The following is a 21,309-nucleotide window of genomic DNA, read 5'->3' on the forward strand; positions in this document are numbered from 1 at the left end:
ATTATCAAAAAGACCTATTGGGTAAACGAGATTCTACTGTATTATGATTTATTCAGTCTATTTAAATATCTTTACATGATATTAAGTTTTGAGATTTAGGTCATGAGATTAGAGATTATCTAACAAGCAGAATTATAATTATGATTTATCCTATTACCAAGGACATTTAGGGTGAAATTCTGATTATGAGATTCTTTTCAGAAGTTGATTTCACATTCGATATTATTGCAATATTTCTAAATAAAAGGTATCTAAATTATTTTTTGTAGAAAATTATTTATTTTGAATTATTTTCTTAGCATTGTATCATATGGTATTTTATTTCTGATTTGTAAGTGTTTGTTGTAGTAATAACACTATTATCAAATATTAAAAATTAAAGAATTACAGTAAATTCTAGCAGATAATATTTAAAAGTATTGAGACCTTAAGTCTATTGATAATTAAATAATAGATATTATAGTTATAGTAATAACACTATTATCAAGTATTAAAAATTAAAGAATTACAGTAAATACTAGCAGATAATATTTAAAAGTACTGAGACCTTGAGTCTATTGATAATCAAATAATAGATATTATAGTTATAGTAATAACACTATTATCAAATATTAAAAATTAAAGAATTACAGTAAATACTAGCAGATAATATTTAAAAGTACTGAGACCTTGAGTCTATTGATAATCAAATAATAGATAAGTAAAGTGAAGTAAAATAGAAAAGTAAGATTACATTTACATAAAGAGTCAGGAGTCAAGGTTAAATGTAAAAAGTAGATGAGCTAAAGGTAAAGAAATACAGGGACAGACGTTAACAATATGAGGTGTAAAATCAGTAAAATAATGAATGAATAACAGAAGACAATATCGGAAATAGAGCAAAATTTGAGAAGAAGGAAAAGGACAGACCTTCCTTAGAGGCGAGCAAAGATAAAAAGAGTTAACTTCTAAAGAGTTAAGATAGAAAACTGATTGAAATACGGAAAGCCGTAACTGAAGGAGACGTAGAGGAAGACTTCCAGAAAACAGAGGAGCGAGAAAGAAGGATATTAAAGAAATTGTCTCAGAGAGAAGAAGGGGCGAAAGGGGGAACAGTGTAGATAACAGTAAACAGAATGGGAAGTTTTAGGACAGAGATCATACAAGGAAGAGAAAAGTTACAAAGGAGGTAAAGAACGAAATAAGTAATTTGACCCAAAGGATAAGATCCATATTGAATAAATGGGGAAAGAAGGGGCGGAGTCGTGCAGAAAAATGGAAGAAATATTACAGAAAATGGAAGGGAGTGAGGGAAAAGAGAGGGAGGGGGCAGGTAGAGGAGCGGAGGAAACAATTAACACTAGGACTGCCACACCAGTCGATTTGACTGGTTCTACAAATTTATTTTCAAATTCCTACTTCATGTTATATTTTTTTCCGCAATGATATAATGACTTGACGATAACTAAAAGAATAATATAATTAATTTTATTTTGCTTTTTATGTATTTAAACTGAAATGTTTCAGTTTAAAGGTAAACGAACTCCCGACAAAACATTACCGTCGTTATTTGTAATCTTCAACCGGAGTTACATTTGAACTTCCTATAATAACATCAGTCGATACAAATAGACGAATTTTTTTTAGATTGTTCTCTAGGACAACCATTAAGGCGAGTCATATACCGTTGAATAGCGGTCATCGATACACAAATTTCGAGCGAGCGACGATTACAACCGACATACATTATCTCTGTACTTGTACATATATTAATTTTAATATAACGGACAATTACGAATTCATCACTCGTCTCTTTATTAAACAAACCAACACGTTTAACATACACCTCATATCGGACGCTAACTTATCCGGTTTATTATGTAAAAAGGGAGAAAAGGAAGGGAACTGCAAGCAGTGGAGCTATGATAGGTTAGGAAGGGTTAGGTTAGAATAATGAAATAGACCAGCAGGAAGAAATATGGATTATCTGGATAATGTATAGCAATAGAGAGATTGGAAGGATGACAAAAAAGTAACGCAGAAGGAATTGTTGATACTGGGGGGAGATTTTAAAGCAAGAATAGGAGAAGAAGGAAACTGATATGGCGGCGAAGAGGGGAGCATCAGTGTTCGACGAAGTGGCGACAGTCACAACAGGTCACAACTGACAGAATTAGAGTTTTATTTAGGTTTTATTACTAACCATTAATCATAATGATAAGATTAGAAGGCAGAAAGATAGAAGAAGAGAAAGTATAATGGAACTTAGAAATCATAAACTGGTATAAAATTTCAACAAACGTCAAAATATTGAAACAGGAGAAAGAAGTATTTAGTACAAGAATGGGCAAATCTAAAAACATCACTGAAAGAGACTATAGGTAGGACAAGGTTAACAGCAAAATAAAAGAAGATAGGTCATAAATACTGGTAGGGCAGGTAATGCAGCAAAGAGGAAAGGAAAATAAGTAGGTACTACAAGAAAATGAATGTTCCAAATAACGTTGCTTTGTACGATGTTGAACTACTGTTAGGGTACAATAGAGGTATAATGAATACTAGTTTCAGGTAGTTATCTGAATGACAACTATTAAACTATCAAATCGTGACTAAGCTGCTGTTTAACATTTTTGTTTCGCATTAAGGCACATCTTTGTAATTTGTAATATATTACCTCCATAATGTGCGGTTCAAATACATTAGACGTATTAGCTTGTTGAAAATATACAAATATATATGTTCCATTTAAATACATACTTTATTACTTCTCTCGCTAAATCTACGGACACAAATTTTTCACAGGAGAGTTATTTGATTTTATAGACGAATTTTAATAGAATATGTAGATTTATAATAATTATTAAATGTTCCATTAAATTTCTTCTATCAAGTCAAACAAATTTCATGTGAAAAATTTCTTAGCGTTTTCAATTATAGCACATACTCAGCCAAACATAACTATTAAGATAGTTGCTAATATTTAATATAAATACTTTTTTATTGTTAACACAATTTTGTTTTAGGTCGATAAGTATGTATTGTAGATTATAATTTGATCTTAGTACTTCCGCGAAGTATTGAGATGAATTGTGGTGAATTCTAGTAAAATGTCGTTAAAGAATATACACTACTTTATCGGTAACAAGTAGTGTTAAGACGTTTTAGTAGAAATTGAATGCTTTTTACTGTCCTTATTTTCTAGTTATTTTATTGGGTTGGCAACTAAGTGATTGCGAATTTTACCGCCATTACCACCTAATGTTAGGTGGGGTTAGGTTTAGTTGTTATTTTATTCGTATTATACATTTAATAGACATTTATTAGAGTTTTCACAATAAATGTAACAAATAGGTAACCTAATATTTCTGGCAACGCATATGCATATTGTATATTAAGATTAAAATGAACAAATGTGCCTGAATGGTAGATGGACCAGTTAGAAGATATATCATATTTTTATTCTGCAGTATCGTCAGTATCGTCAGTTAGTTCATTTCATTTGTTACGTTCAATCAAAAATATATATTTAATTTAAATTCTTATTTTAAAAAGTTATATCTAATTAACATATGATAGAAATTTTTTAAAATTTTTATAAACATTCCATAAAAATTAGGTATTTATGTAATATAAATATTAAATATGCGTATGATTTATACACACATCATAGTTCACACTCGATCATTGAATATAATCAATATTAGTTTTACATAAATTAATAGTTTTAATTAGTTTTACATAAATTATGTATAAGTAGTTATACACAAATTAAATACATAAATTATACTAAAATAAATATTAAATGTATAGAAAAACCGAATAGAATGAAAGTTTGGAAAAATGACGCAACAAAATGCGATAAATTCGTATATATTTGAGAGTCGTATTGTGGACGGTTTGTTGTATTCTTTTCCTTATGGTAGATTATTCTAAGAATCGTTAAAAGCAGCTTTCCTTGAGTTTTAGGAATTCTGTAAGCATATCTTCCAAAGAATGACTATCGATTTCTTTCGACCTTGTACAACTTGTTTCGTTTAGTGATTCCTGTTCTTTCTTCAACAACATTCTCCTATGCATAAATAAATATGTAGATATTTTGCAATCTTGTAATTAAGGACTTATTTGAAATACTGACGTACCAAGTTTTCGTTCATACAATTGTCATGTTTATGGCAAGCTACTAAAATACTAAACAAATTACGTTTTTCATATAGAATGAAATAATTTCGAAAACAGCGATTTTTTTATTTATAATAAAAATGATTTTGAATAGCGGGTTTCTTCGTCACATTGCAATATTGAAAGTAACTACATTTATGCAATATCTTATTAAACGCATATTTAAATAGATATAAGAGTTTCTCAAAATTTAAGAAACAAAAGTAAATTTAATTTAATTCAATTAAATTCAATTTAAGAAACAAAAGTAAATATGAGGAAAAGGTTATATTTGTAGCTTAATTCAATGTCAAATTATATCAATAGTGGAAACAATATTTACAAACTTATATTCTTGTATCAAAATTTAATTTTCAATGTTATTTTGTAATTTTGCAGCATTGAATTCCTTGCATTTATTCAAAGTACAAAAGCCTTAAAGAAATACAAATTTATCCAAAAGTAATCAGATGAAAAATAATAAAAATTCTGTGTTGACTTTTCTTGGAAGTTAAAATTTCTCTAAAAATGTATTTCTTTGTAACTTGCAATATATCAAATGAGAAAAGAACGTTTCTCGAGAAATACCATTTTTCTGTTTAACTTTTTTGTATCTAAATGAGCTATTGTAGTACAATTATCATAAGTAATATAGTGGCATATATAGTATATGTGTAAATGTACAGATATTTGTATAATAACGATAATCAGAAAAAAGGTATATATACCTCGAGAAACACCCATAATCTGACGAGTCCCGCAATTTTATTTTATTATTTTTCATTTATTTCAACATCCATTTTATACAGTTTTATACATTAAAATATTGTGATATTTATATGAGAGACATTATTCGAGTATCATAAATGTATTGCATATACATTTATAAGATTTATAAATCAAATATATGAAATTATAAATTAGTTGAGGGTTACGATAGCTTTGCAACATAATAAGTAGAAAATGATAATCTTTCTTTTTGTACGTGGAGAAATACTCATGAACACTCCGTCGCTGCGGTAGCAGCAGAGCAGTGTCGGACTCTTACCGACTAAAACTCCACGATGGCCTGTTTACGCGTGTGACAGGAGTGCCCGGGACCTCTTACGAATTACTACCGTTGTACTCCCTGCGTCCTCTTGATAATGAGCCGATCCTATAAGTTTCCTAACTGATTAATCTGACGCTAGGGGCAATGGTCGCCCCTAGTGCCCTCCCTGCTAGTCGCGACCCGAGGGGGGCAACGGTGGAATGGCCCTGGGCCGCCTGACCGCTCTTCGTCGCGTTACCCTACAATGGTAAGAGTTTTTCTCTCTCTCTCTCTCACCGCTCCTTAAATCTGGTAAGTGCCGCTGAAAGGCGACAGTGCCTTACCTTATACATGTGTTCCATCCTTGTCTAGGGGAGTGCTAAACGTCTCTCCTATCATACTACAAAAAAATTTTTCTTTTTTTTTTTTTTAACGTGGAGGAAATCTTCATAGACACCTTACTGCCCTGTGGGCCGAGGGACACAGGGCGGTAGAAGGTAGTGCCGGATTCTTACCGGCTAAAACCTCCACGGGCGGGACGGTAAACCAGTGCGAGTTAAATTCATCGGCCCCGGATGTTACACTATTCACCCACTCGTAGTAAAGGTATCATACAACAGTCAAGTAAGAACTTTTTTCTTGCCTGTTGTATATTAACAACAGTCGAGTATGGTGACGGTGGTGGCGGTGGTGGGGTGGTGTTGGGTGTCGTTCTTGCCTGTTGTATATTACTTTTAAGAGAGTAAGATGTTTTTTGGGTTTTCCGCATATTCCGGGCGAGAGGGATTCGAACTCGCGATGCATCGTTTCCAATGAAGACTCCAAATGAGCGTAGCTGGCTGCCCCGCCAGAAAATCATCATCTGATAGTCCATCAAGTATCGTAAGTTAGTCGATCTCAGTTTCTGTAGGAGAAAAGAATTATAGATCTACAATATAGCATCAACAATTATTAAAATCTAGAGTTTGTTTAATTTTTTATGTACTCCTGAGATATTTACATGGAATTATAAATAAATTAGAAAAATATTGATATGTACGGCTCATTTGCTCGAAATGAGCCGTTCCACTAGAAAATGACCTTAATCTTCTGTTTGCGTTTACATTGACATTATTTACAATATGTTTACATTCTGCAGTCAGAGAGAAAGAACGAAGAAAGAGTAAACGGTATCATATTAATGAAGAAACAGGAAATTATTTCTTAGCACATGAAACAGATCACCTAAAACAAATTCAACTATTACAAAATGAGTTACTGTACGAAAAAGTCTTTCAAGCAAGAGTTAAATGGCGGTCGTATAGGGCGCAATTTATTATCTCGTTATTCCATATAGGGAAGTATTAAGTTGATCATGCCAAAAAACTAAATCAGGAGACATTCGTTATTTTCGTTTCAAAAGCACAATAATATTGTATAATATTGTGATAATATATTAAAATATCTCCTAAATTTAATACTTTGATTACTCTGAAGCATTTAAATAGAAACACCTAAATATATATCTCCGTTATTAATTTTCCGTATGGAAAATTTTTAGAGATGAAAATTATACCTTTTAGAGGGACACATACAATGCTAAGCGATATTTTTTCTGAAAGTTAGTCTTTAAAAAGATTTCAAGATCATCATCGTTCTTTTAATGAAACCATATATTGTTTAACACACCAATTGATCCATCACGATAATTTTTATAGAAAGTATTAACCTATTTATGTAAAAGAATCATTAGTTCAGCGGTCATATTAAATTCGATTTTGTCAAATGTAATATATGAAGGACAAGGAAAGGCGCAAAGTGGTATTCCCTTTTTACATTGTGTTTCTTTCATGCATTTTAATTTGATAAAATTAAAGCTAAAATATCCATTAAACTAATACATAGCATTTCAACATAAATAATCGATTAATGTATTAAAAAATATGTAGTTCCATTAAAAAAAATATTAATGAGCTTGAAATCTCATAAAGACATGACTTTCATGAAAAACAAGTTATCCACCATTGCATGTGCCCCTTCAGATAACTTTCTTCTCTGAAATCATTTCCCTTATTAATATAATTATTAAGTATGTCCATTTAAATGCTCCACTCTGTGTTTATCATACATTAAAATATTTCCTAATATATGGACCAATGGTCTTTGACGTAAACTGCTATTAAGCACTCGGATGAAATTATAAAATGCATTGACTAACACACAAATGTGATTGTATTACACTTAAAAAGAATGTGGTTGACGTTTATGTATTCTCTACATATCCAGATGCAATGATACTAATAACGCCAAATCGTGTCCTTTTTGAGGACATTCTCTTTTTTAAAAAGTTCTTCCATGCAATAAGTAATTTTGCAAGTTGAAAATTATGAAATAGGCGCGTCATTCTATTTAGAGTAGATGATCTCATGTGCTGAGGAATACAATTTTTTGTTAAATGTTGAGGATTGTGGATCTTGATGGCCGAAATATTGTTATGGAAACATTAAATTTACACTGGGTATTACTATTAACGTAGACACATATTTATTTTATAAACGATTTCTAGGATATTCATCGATACACGCTTGCACGCATCTCAGCACTTTCTTCCATACCCGACCTTTTCGTAGACTGTTAACTGACCGATCTGTTTACATTCGTCTGTTTCTCAGTCGCCGCGCACACACATACCTCCACACACTGATATCCACATACAAACATCTCCACTACGCATTCGACCTAGCCCAGCACAAAAATTATACATATCTCAATAGTAAACATATTGTAAATTACGTCAATGTAGCAGCCAATGGAACTTTAAGATCATTTACCAATCATTTCCTCGCGACGAGTATAAGAGAATGCGATAAAAAAAAAATTGATCTTGAAATTCAAATTCGAGATGAAGATTTTAACAGCACCTTTTTTAAACAGATCGGTCAGACGAAGAATCGTTCGGTGTAGAATCGGTGTAGATATAGCAATTTTTAACAGCCTGTTACAAATGAACTCTGTTGGTAAACAAACGTTACCTTTCCTGGTTGAAGTCTCTGGCTATTATGAAAATTACTTACAGTTCTCTTTGACCATCTAAATTCTGTCTTCCTCTAGCTTGTTGCTTCTTTGTCCTGAAACCGCTCACATCAGAATGATGAACGGCAAAGGACACAGTGAATGCCTTTCATTCACGCGATTTATCACAAAGTTGAATATCGTTGGTACTTGGTACGGAATAATACTCTTCCTCCATCTTTTGTGACTCATAGTAAAAAGAAGAAAGGTAAGAGTTTAATCGATGCCCGTATTCACAATATATCCGAGCATAACAGATATATATTTCTAACATTTATATACACTTCTATATAGAAGTGTAGAAAGTACCTATTGTGCTTATCAGCTTGCAAGAATGCAGACATTACGTTGCATATCTTCTGATACAGATATAAGGAAGAAAAATAAATATTTCATCTAAATACTCTAAAACGTATACACATTATTACAAATATTCGATTATTGTAAATGTTGAAGTAATTGCTTTAAGAAAAACTCTGCACCTTTTCTTTTGTATATCCATGACCTGCAGACTGCTGTTACGAGGAGAATAAAATTTAATGAAACAAAAAATTCAAAATAAGGAGAGGTCCATATTATTGTGCCCTTGAATATAAATTTTGTTTTGGATCACGAGATCTAGAAACAAAAGAGCTATAAGTAGATTTCTATTGGTGTTTCTTGTAGCCTTCAACTAGAGCTACAAAGTTAACTTTTTGGTAATGTTCTTTGCTATAAATATAAGAACGTGTTCCCTATTGCTTTTCTGCCTATTGTATTGTAACACTGTAAGAGTGAGCATCTGGATCAGCATATATTATAGCTGTATTTATATTTATACTTATACCTGTGCTTATTTCAATATATTTTTCTATTACAAGTTCATTCACTCGTTCTTCTATCAGTCAATCTCAACAATAAATATCTGTACGTTAAAGTAATACATACAATTGTTTTTAGAAGAAAAGAAATACTAATCTTCTTGCTAATGTCCTAAGACACACTTTTGCGATTATATTTATCTTATATAAATTGCAACAAATGTTGTCTTTATGAATAGAAATATGTAAAAACTTACACATGATCAAAAATATCATTTTAACTTTTTTTTAAGAGTTGATGCATATTATTCTACTTAAATTTAAAATTGAAAGCATTCCATTTATCTAGATTTTTCAAATATTCCATATTTTTGTAGTCTGTGATGTAGTTGAATATGTATTCAAAATGCATATGTGATTGTTTCATGTATATGGAGCTTCTCATGAGTATGCAGCTATCCACCAATGCTTATTCATTGGTAGATTACTGATGCTGCCTCTGGAGATTTTAATACGCTTTAATAAATCACAATCTTCTTATCAAACGATTTGCAAGATTAATACGTTATTCTATTGCTGTTCATTAGTTCATTTGTTGTGGGACAGCGATGTTCATCAGTAAAAAGTAATTTATTCATCAGTTGTTTAACAAAAGGTTTGCTAAATGTTTCAATTACATATAATACAGCTTTTCATTTTTCGCTTTTATTTTTTTTTTTAATACGGAAATTCAGTATTAATTGGTAATTACAATTATCATGTTATAATATGGATATGTGGTTAACTCTGTTACAAAGCAACGTCTTCGTTACTTTTAATGATATGCAAAAATGCCAAAGTGTTAAACTGTTTAGTTCTCGAGGTTATGTTTTTTGGAACTCTAATCTCATCAATGTTTTCCTTAATGGGATTACATATTTCTATTATCATCGCGTAATAGCTGAAATTGAAACCTTATACATGACCTTATAATATGACCTTTACGTAACGGTGAATGTACAAAATTCAGAAATGTATTAATCCAGTATTGCGTATTGCTATTAAGCGTCGTATCAAAGCGGTTATTAACGAAAGGAACATAACATAACCATGTTTACATTCGGTATAAATGAACGTTATCGATGCTAAATTATGGCAACCTCAGGATAATAATCAGTGGTTAGTCAATTTTCGGTATTGCGCAGATTCATTTGAACGAGTTTCGAGTAAAGTTGGATATATGTAACGTTAGCACTAGGCGAATGTCAACTATACCTAAAAAAAAATATCTAGACACACTTGGAGAAATCAGCGAAATCACACATGGCATTTAAGCGTATGGAGAAATATCTTTGGCAACACGGCTCTTGCAAACTACCAAAATAAAAAAGAACACGTCCGGTGATAAATAACATTAATAATGCTATTAAGGTTTGGCAGCAATTACTGTACATATACGCTTATCTACTAGAGAAATAAATAGAGATAATGGCGTCAGTAAATCTTCAATTTCAAGGTTTTTATTTTACTTAGTAATAGGATATATCCATATCATATTCTTTTACAAGAAATAACAAAAAATGATTTTATCCGGAGAATAAATTGTTGCAGTTGAATGACAGAGAAATTAGCTCAGGTTAGTACATTCTTGTCAGGAATATTCTTCTCAGACGAACGAATCGTCACGATACAGAATTATGCACTTAACTCGAAACCTACGCTCGCGAAAATATATGAGAATGGCAACAGTGTAACATATACGCTTACTGCTACAATGAAATGTCACTCACCATCGATGAGCTAGAAGTATAATTTTAGGCGACAACACAGAGCGGTTTGGTTGCCGTCGAAGGACTTCGAAGGACAATAAAAGAAAGACGATTGTTGAGAAAGCCTCGCGCTTTCGTCCGACGATTTCATGTTTTTACGAACTTCTGAAACTTCCTAGCAAATAAGAAGTTTTTAAATAACCTTATCTTGGATTATGCTTATCTAAAATGTAATTACCATGTAATTTTTTCTTAATTTAAGATTGCATTCAATTTTTTTTTCGCGAGGAGTTATTGGGGATTTACAATGAAATTGTTAATATTCTTACAAATATGATATTAAATATTTTTTTCTATGTCGTACTTCAAAATTTATTAACGATCACTTTCTACAAATTAATATTACTTCTACTCGATTTTCGATCGTTCTACTGTGAATACGTCGAACGTAAGAACAAAGAACAAGGAAAGCAATTGAGATACGATGAGACACCTCACAGAATTGTGTAAATACACAAGCAAGTTTAACAAAATGGAAATTAATTTAACTCTCGTATTGCAATGCCTGAATCCCTTTTATGAGGTTTATTAAAGAGAAGGCTTTTTCGACAAAGTTCGAAACATGTGAAGACACGAGCTTGTGCTTCTGTAACGGCAAAAGTTCTCGCGAATGGGCGATGCTTATCTGGCGATCAAATTAACAAGTGGTTAGAAGTTAACGGAAATAATTTTGAACATTTGTTACGATGAACTTTCCTTTGGTAATCTCTGTATTGTAGTTGTTTATTACTCGCATCTATTAGCAAACATTTTTTAATTTTTCGTATTCAGAGCCACGTTATAGGTCATTGGATTGGTTTCGGTTTCAATGATGGAAATGTATAGTCCCGTTAAAAGAGAACACTGATGGGATTGTAATCTCGAAGGATATGACTTTGAGAATATTGTTTATTTATTATAACATTTCTTGAATTGAAGATTTATTCTCTTGGCATTTTTGCATATCATTAAAAGTAATGGAGATATAAAATATAAAAATATACATAAAAAAGGCAAATTTATAATTAAAAATATTCGATATTTTAATAAAATAGATATTTCACCCATATATGTGTAATGTAATACGATCACATAGATCATGAGGTGGTAGTTGGTAAGGTGTCCACAAGAAATACTCTTGATGTTCAACAAAAAGGATTTATTAAACTGTTAACAATCAACAGTGAACAATTTACGATCAACAATTAACGATTAACAATCAAGAGTTAATAATCACGTATCTCGAATTGTGCTTCGCTATGACGCTAAACCTTTCGCACTTTGCAGCTCGGGGCAGAATGAATCTTTCGTTCGAAACCAAACGGATTCTTTTCTTCGTTGCCCCTCCATATCCCCACTACGCACGCGTTTATTAGGTGTCCGCGACGGTTGCCGTGTATGCATTCTTCCGAATATTCGGCGAAAGAACCGTAGAGATATCGATGGAACATTAGGCATGTCGGCCTTACGTTTTGTAGATATAGCGCTTTGTGTCGCGAAGCCATTGGGAAGTTCCATGGTCGAGTGCTGCCACAATTATAGTCATAAAATTTAAAACATACATTTTTCTCATTTATACATTATTATTACTAGACCGTTTGAACTTATCATCTGTATAACATCCTTTATATGCATGTTCATTGTGCTTTTCAAAAGGGTAAAGAACATTTTAATATTTTGCACTCGCTTTGTGTAGCCGCGCTATCTTGCACGAGGACATACGATGTCGGGGCGTGTCTGTTAAATAGAGATTACCAGGTATCCGAAGAGCAAAGTTGCAGGAGATTACATAGAGCATGTGATGTAGCTAATATGCAAACCTATATTCTATATATACATATAAGATGATTTAAACCTCGTAATGCGAGAATTTCACTCTGGCATTCGCCTCGTAACGACTACATCTTTATACAGCTCACCCTAAACTTAACTCATTGGTGTTAATCATCTTTAATATAATTGAAAAAAGAAAAATCAATGCGTTATAGATGTAGTTAGATGATAGAGTCACGTTCGGCCCACGCTGGCCAGTAACGCTAGCGTGACTTAATTTTTATTTCATTCCATTTTGTAAATGTATCATAAATACTTTTGTGTATAGCTCAAAATTAAGACTATCAGTAGGTTGCGCATGGTGAACATATGTGTGTATATATATACATGTATAAATATCTATTGACTCTAATTATTAATACATATGTACATGAGGAACAGACAGACAAAATGTACGGTACTCGTAAACAACATTATGTTTGTTATATTGCAGAACTTTTTTTAATATAGTAATATAGTTCTGTATAATCAAATAACTGGATTTTTCGGTATACTGGTAGATATATTTCTAGTTACATAATATTAATTATAATATGGATCAATAAATTTAACAATTATAAATTCTAATATACCGATTTCTTTCTAATATACTAATTAGCCATAATTTAAGTGAAAATTAAAAAAAATACATAGTGATAATGATATTTTTGCATATAGCTTGGAAATTTGAGCCGAGTAATTGTATTGGGTAAAGTTTTTCAGAATGACGATTTTGACAACATATTTTAAGCATTCTGTAAATAATTATCAAAATTATTTTACAAATTACTAACCATTTAATTCTGTTACGTGATCTAAATGTAATAGCTTAAAGAAATTTTGTAAATATCGGAGAACAGCTTCGACTATTATTCATGTTAATACCTGTTACGGAACTCTTGCGGCGGAATACGCTGTTAACGGCTAACAGTCGGCATTGGCATCGCGTTTCAAGGTTACAGGAACGTTGTGAAGTAACCGTGTGCACTGTATGACGTAATACGCTGCGCAGACACGCGCGGTATAAGAGCGCCTCGAGGTCCTTGTGCAATTAGCTCCGTCCATCGTGTACGGTTACGCAACAACGCAAAAGGTGAGCGCGACCTATCCTGACAGCTAGTCGCATTAACGTGCCACAGTTGTCGCTGCTGGCAATGTCAAGGGCGTACGTATGATGTTTATATCTGCAACCTACTGTTGCGGTATTAAACGAAGCTTGGAATGTTATGTGACTAAGTGGAGAGAGGCGGATAGCATAATTGGCACGACTGATTCTTAAACGACAACTGACCTCATCTAAATGTAATAATCACATTATTATTAGTTACATTAGTCACTCGCGTTGACTTTATGCAGGGAAAGAGCCATAGATTCACGTGTCAGAAGAATGTTTTCGTTGATTGCTTTGTAAAGTAATTTCATGCATTTGTTTGACATGCTTGAATATTGTTCTGTAATAAGATAATAATAACTTCCTGGAAAAACTTCTGAAATTTCTTAATATCAATCTAAAAATACTTCAAATGTTGCTTCATCTGTTCTTCTTCAGTTAAAAAATGTTAATAATATTTACATCTAGGGAAAGAGTCATGGATTGATGCTAATGTATCAGAGGAAATGTTTCACTTATTTCCTGGTAAAATAGTTTCTTAGGTTTGTTTGAAATAGTTTGAATAGCGGAAGTTAGTTTTTGTAATTTCTGTTTTTGATTTATTTTTCCTTTATTTTTACTAGTAGTAGAAATTATGTTATCAAGTTATTCCATAAAAGATGTAGCTTGTAGTTGTATGAATTTAACACATTAAAGATTAGACATGTGGGATTTATTAATAAATAATATTTGAACAATCTATTATCTATTTTTTTCTAAGATAATAATTGGATGCCATTCTTCCTAGGCAGAAAAAGAGAATGTCTATCAAACCGAATTTAACAAGATCACGTTAAAGTGGGATTATGTATTTGACTATTCGTTGTGCTGTTTTTAAAGGCTTACAGTGGTATCAGCTAATTGGGAGTTGCTTATGTAAGCAATAAGATTAACGAAATAAAGAGAATAAATGTAATGAAAACACTAATAATAAGTGAAAACATTAGTGATGTAGATTAATATTTATTGTGAAGCCAATTAGACTAATTATCTATATCATGCGAGTAATTTTTAAATTTCATCATCAGTTTATTTTGAATAAGTACAAGTACATTAAAAAATGGAATCATATTTACAGAAGCGATAATAGAGAAGTAGGAAAATTTCATTTTGATGATAAAAATGGAAAAGCAACTAAATTATTCCAAAATTCTAGACAAAGTAGTCTTAACATTACATTTTAACATTTTTGTTATTTAATAATGATATATATGTAAAATGGAGAATCAGTGAAATGTTTTAATTATTTAAAAATTCTAGGCAGTTCAATTGGTAATTATTGGGACTAGGCGCGATTTCACCTATTGTTGTCAAGGTCAACATTCTTTTTTTTTTTTTTTTTATTTATTAAAATTCACAATTTGTCCAATTTGGACATTTGGTGGAATTTTTTAACAGTTAAATTAGCATGTTGGTGGCTACCCCCAGCGGGGTACCATCCTCGTGTTTGTTAGGTTATGTCCTTTATAAGGTCTGCTGGGTGCTTCCTTTTTAGTCTTCTGTCCATGTTTATAGTTTTGTATGTTTCCGCAGTCAACATTCTGAAGAACTTTTTCCTTATCTTAAAACATAACCGTCGCATCGCTCGGCTTTCTTTTCCAAAATATTCGTACAAAAAGCCAATTAACACTTTGAGTGCTGTGAGCGCATATAGGTGTCTAGCGAAAGCTATCGGTGTGGACTAAGGACATATATATGCGTTTTCTGTAAGTGCCCGGCATGGACTAAGGACGCATGTATGCGTTTTTCAATTTTTCCGAACACCTACGCAGAAGTAATACTATTACGTTTGTGTGAAATAAATATAAATGCATTCCTTACGGCAATAAACAAATGCCAATAGTGCCCCGTTATTGTTGAAGCAGTCACCACTTGTAAGAAAACTCTACATCTGGTTTTTTTAGTTTTCTCAAGCACTGCATTTTTCACACACAACTAAATAATTAACTTGCGTTATATTTACTAAATTTAGTTTTCTAGTTTATTGTTTTCTAGTTTATTACCCAAATTCTAGTTAACTGTAAATTTCAATGTTTATAATAAATAATTGAAAATAACTAAAAAATAACGCTCTTGAATCATTTAATCTCGTGCAAAAGAAACTTACTATAACTTATTACGATTTTCGCTTTGAATAGTCAATCAACAGAGTTCAGTCTAACGAAAAAGTATTCCGTCCACAGCGATCGTCAGCGCTAGACGCGCGCCGTCCGTACGGACGACATAGGCCGCGAGTATTCAGCACTCAAAGGGTTAAATTTAGGTTAGGATTACACTTCGTTCTATCTAAACTTAGATTACGAGAGAGATAATTTCTTAATATTGTCTAAATAGAAAACAAAAATCAATGCTATATATGTAGATTGGCTTAAAATAGTACCCGAACACTATTAGATGGCCGGCAGCACTAACATGAAACAATTTTCAATGAATCGATTGATATATGGAATATTGAACTTTATTCTAATCTTTATTCTAATCTTGGTCAGACATGTAACAAATATACTCCTTGTCATTGAAAAATTGTTTAGAGTATAAAAATTTATAAAATGAATTGTTAAATAATGCATATAATATTAAATATAACTTGCTTTATAACCTGAAAATTAAAGCGGTGATTATATGTACAGGGAAAAATTGTTAAGTATTGGCAACATATTTCAAGGTAATTGAAATTGGTAAGTTCGCCACAATTTTTAGTTCCCAATTTTAGAATACTTCTGTTGAATTTTATATCAATAAAAGTTAACATGTTTGTAATATTTTTATTATTAATTATCGGTTATATATAAAAGAGAATTTTTATTGAATGGATATTTACGGGAAACAGGTCGGATCTTAATTTTTATAAAAGAATGTGCATTAATATTTATAATATATTATGTCGGTGAGTAATAAATATTTAATTAGTTAAAAAATTTTTTAAATGGGAAATATATATATATATGTATATATCTATGCGTAATGTACAATATAAATATTTATAATAAATCACTTTCAACAAATAGAAAATTCTTCTATTTTATATCAGTATTATGATGATTAATGCATCGAAAAATGATTAATTTTTGCACTTGTGATGATACATGTAGGTTTCATTAGAAGTAGATATCGTTGTTTGCTCTATACCCAGCGATTAGAAGAATATGCAAGTAGTGAAGGAGAACATGTGTCCGTATCAAGATCAGCGGATACATGGTTGATCAGACGTTGTTTTTTCAATGAATTCATGAGCTATGAATACATTTATACATAGTATTCAAACGTCATGTTACGCGAGATCAATGTCGTAGAATATAAAATTTGTAATAGTGAAGATAGTCACTCTTTTTAATTGGTTGTTTAGAGTTGTTTCAAGTATTATAATAGTTGATTAGCAATACAGCTGATATCATAAGTTGAGTTTTATAATGTCTGGAAAAGACTGGTTTAGCAATTGTAACGTTTATGCAAATGCATATTTCAATAGGATATAAGTACGTAAAATTTGTTTTGTCGCTAGACTATTACAAAAATGTATTTTTATGTTGCATATTTTCCATATGTTCAGTGTATTTACCCGTTTAAGTTCTAGGGGTCTTTGAAAAACAAAAGCGCTCGTCATATTTGTTATTTTTATGAAATACATCTATATTATCATATATGCGCACTATTAGTTTATAAATATTTCAAATTTTGTCCAATAAAGATTATTGAGAAGATAACAATGAAATATAAAATACCGTCAGTCGCCCGTAACGTTCAAATGTACTCGGACTTTTCGATACAAAGTCTAAACAATGCAATCGCGCTGCTTGGGACTCAAACGGTTAGTAAATATTGATAGAAGGAGAGCCAGAGCTAATGATCTTGACCTTCATATGTGTTACCTTCAGGAGGGTTTAATCTCAAACTAATAAATACACCTTGGTATGTTACCAACGAAACAAACAATTTATTGTAAAATTCATTCAAATAAAACAAAAAAAAGAGAGATATTCCTCAAATAGTTATTTACAAAAATATGGAGATATGTACCACTAAGTACATTGCAGTCTGCCTATACATAAATTTCTAGCATGTATCTGCAAACACGGACGTAGCCGACGCGATAGTCGCATTTATCTCGCAGTTTTTATTTTAAAGAAACATCGCACGCATTGCCCCATTTGCTTCGCGAGCTCCGTTTGCTCGTAAAAAGTCTAGTCCAACCCAATACCAATTCCACATACGAGAGAAGTGGCCCTATTTTCGGTCAAGATACATCTCTCTTAAAAATTCCTCGCTCGTCTGCTTTGCCTATGTGTGAATTTGTTATTGGAATGGGCTAGATTTTTACGAGCGATTGAAGCAAGCGCGTAACACTTGTTGTGTTTCTTTACCATACATATCCGAAGATTACTTAGGGAAATGTGCTTGACAACATATGCCAGGGTTAAGATCATTAGATTTGGGTCCACTTTTCTCAACATTTGCCTCATATTTTATTATAAAACTATATGTAGAAATATATTACATATGTCGTATACATTTATGATAATTTCTTATGTTTATGAGAAGTTCATAAAACTGATGCTAACGTCTTTCAATTCACGTATCATCTTTCCAAGTTTTCTAATTAAGTAATAGTATACACAAATGTATGGATTAATAATGACTCATTAAAAGGATAACAACATAAACATATACATACATACATACATACATACATGTACTCTCCCTCTCTTTCTGTGTGTGTGCGTGTTATTCTTTTGATGAATCATTATTAATCCATACATTTGTGTATACCATATATATAGTATATTACATAAGTTATAATCAATTTGTAGAAGCTAAATATATCGGATAATCTAAAAGTCAGTGTACCCATGATTTTTTAGACACTTCCGATAGCCGGATAAAAATATGTTTCGAGTAAAAGTTTATCAGCTTTCTGGCTACTAGAAATTATAATATTATCAATTTCAAAAAAGCTTTCCCTTTGATGAAAAATCAAGGTCACCTCTATTTTTTTTTTTTTTTTTAAACAATGCATTTTTTATACTCCATTCAATGCACTTTTAATTTTCTACAAAAAGATATTATGGTAGTTGGGTCCGAAAACCATTACTTTAACAAATGTTTTAACTTTAATGTTATAAAATTTACCTCACGAAAGACAAGGGAAACATAAGAACAGAGAACTTTCACACGATAAATTGCATAACATTGCAGTTAAAATATCTTTTAAACTAACCATTTTTCGACCCAGTAATTTTTTGCAAAGAATTTATAAATTCATTGAATGCCGTATGCAAAGTTGTATTAACCCATTTAAAAAAATGGAGGTAATTTTGATTTTTCATCGAAGTAAAATTTTGTTTAAGTCCTTAACATTGCATTTGTAGTTGATGGGAAGCTATTGAACTATTCCGATTATTAAAAGTGCCTGAAAAATCGTGGGGACTAATTTTTAGACCACCCTGTGAATCAGATATCGCGATGTGCTGTCGCCAGTAACATATAATACCACTGAAATGAAATATACGAAATGTTTGAAGTAAAGAACAGGAGACGTAGAAAAATTAGATCGTCTCAATAACAGGATAATGTTTCACGAGTTGCGGAAATATTGTTCAGCGTGAAAATATGACAAAATTCGTTGTGAGAAGAAATCGTAGTTGATACAACACTGAAATATGTATTCTCGTGGACGTAGAAGCAAAGTTCAGGCATAACATAACATGGAAGAATTTTCACAATTGGAAGATATTAACGATCGAAAAACAATAGTAAATGTGTAGATCGAACTCAAACTCCCCGATTTTGATGAGTTTTTAATACGTGGTGAGAGGCGTAATTGTAAGCAACGTTTTCCTATACATGTTGGTGACGTTGACCTTAGTTCCGAGATACATCTTCGCAAAAAACTGTTGGTATCAACACAGTGAATTCTGTCCATAGTTGTGCATGTGTGGCAACGTAGCATTAATATTGGTTGCTGGCCGCCGAACGCTTATCTTCTGTTTATAAACGAGGGTCGGACGTGTTTAAGGGACCCATATAGAACATGCGCATACGAGGCTGCAAGAAATGTTTGTTATAACTCACTTAAAAGTAAACATCATCAATGTATCGGTTTTGGCTTAATTTTTTAAAATATGGCCATAGGTTAGGTAACAGACAACGATATAATTTGTTATTATTTTACGGGAAGCGTTGCAGGCCGCTTCAGCCGAGTTTGAAAAACCAATTCAAACCCAAATTCAATATATTGATGATATCTACCTTTAACTGAATTATAAGTTGTAACAGACGTTTCTTACGACCTCGCATATGCTCGTTGTGCACGGAGTTTTTAACGGGCTCGCTTGACCCTCATTTATATGGAGGAGATAAGCGGCCGCCGGCTCGAAACCATTACCGATACATACTCTACCACGGACGCACAACTATAAGCAGAATTCACTATAGCAGCACCAACAGTTTTTTGCAAATATGTATGTCGAAAATTAAGACCGATCGCCAGTAACATGTGTAGGAAACAGTTCAGGATGGTGCCCGTTACCGCATGTTGGAAATTCACCGAAATTGAAGATCTGTACATTTATGAAAGCAACTTTTATATGAACATGTATAATTATTAATAAATTTTGGTGAAAACCTGATAACGAGATATGAAGAAATTTTTTGGCTAAGTATAACAAACTATTCCAAATGATTCGACGTTACGTAAAAATTACCTTGGTGAGTGTCGTAAATTGGCAATTTACAATATTAGGGAGGATATTGCTGAAAACAATGTGTGGATTTTTCTTGATGAGGCAACAGATAAAATAGATCGAGACAAATTAATGATTGGAAAAATGTCTGAGTATCAAATATCAGTTTCCCATACATCTATACGTCTTGTGATGATGAACGCTCATTCTTAGCTTATAAGTTGATCTTAAGCGATAAACGTTATCAATTAATGTTCCATAATCTTGAAAAAATACTTATTGTAATTTAAATTGTAATTGTTAACTATTACATTTAAATAATAAAATTAATATATCATATTTTCTGTATATGTTGCATATATTTATATACTCTCGTATATGTTGACATATTATTAACACATATTCAGCATACGTTATTTGCACATTTTGACATATTTTATTGACATAAACATTCTCAGTCTGACTGTGAACAGCAAATTCAAATCAAACTGTAGGTTCTTGTAGAAATTGATCAGTTAACTGATGCATTAGAAAATAGCAATGAAGCCATTGTTATTTATGAGGTTATTCTATCCACCTTGTTCTGCTTTGTGCTGTTTAAATTGTTTATACAATCGACAGTATCTTACTGTTCGATTATGAAAAATGAAAAATCAGATAAATGTAACAAGTACCAAACTGCTCCTATATATATATATATATATATATATATATAGCCATACGATTTGTACAAAGCGATAAGTATACCCTAAAGTTCTTCCTTTGAATTCCACTTCACAAATATTAATACATAGTGACCTATTAACGAATTTTATTTAACATTTTTATTCCACATGTTGTTGTAAATTACACACATATATAT

At 31.7% G+C, this 21,309-nt stretch overlaps 1 protein-coding gene and 1 non-coding gene across 2 annotated transcripts in view; one reads left to right on the forward strand and one right to left on the reverse strand.

Moving 5' to 3' along the window:
• LOC126926444 (uncharacterized) overlaps window positions 1-21,309 on the forward strand; it is a 343,177-nt gene that overhangs the window by 3,282 nt on the left and 318,586 nt on the right. The window lies entirely within an intron of this gene.
• Window positions 5,471-5,573, reverse strand: LOC126926747 (U6atac minor spliceosomal RNA). The gene has a single exon (XR_007714841.1). It is a non-coding gene; the product is annotated as a U6atac minor spliceosomal RNA (small nuclear RNA).

The sequence above is a fragment of the Bombus affinis genome, chromosome 18 (assembly GCF_024516045.1).
Source record: "Bombus affinis isolate iyBomAffi1 chromosome 18, iyBomAffi1.2, whole genome shotgun sequence".
In the NCBI taxonomy this organism is placed as follows: domain Eukaryota; kingdom Metazoa; phylum Arthropoda; class Insecta; order Hymenoptera; family Apidae; genus Bombus; species Bombus affinis.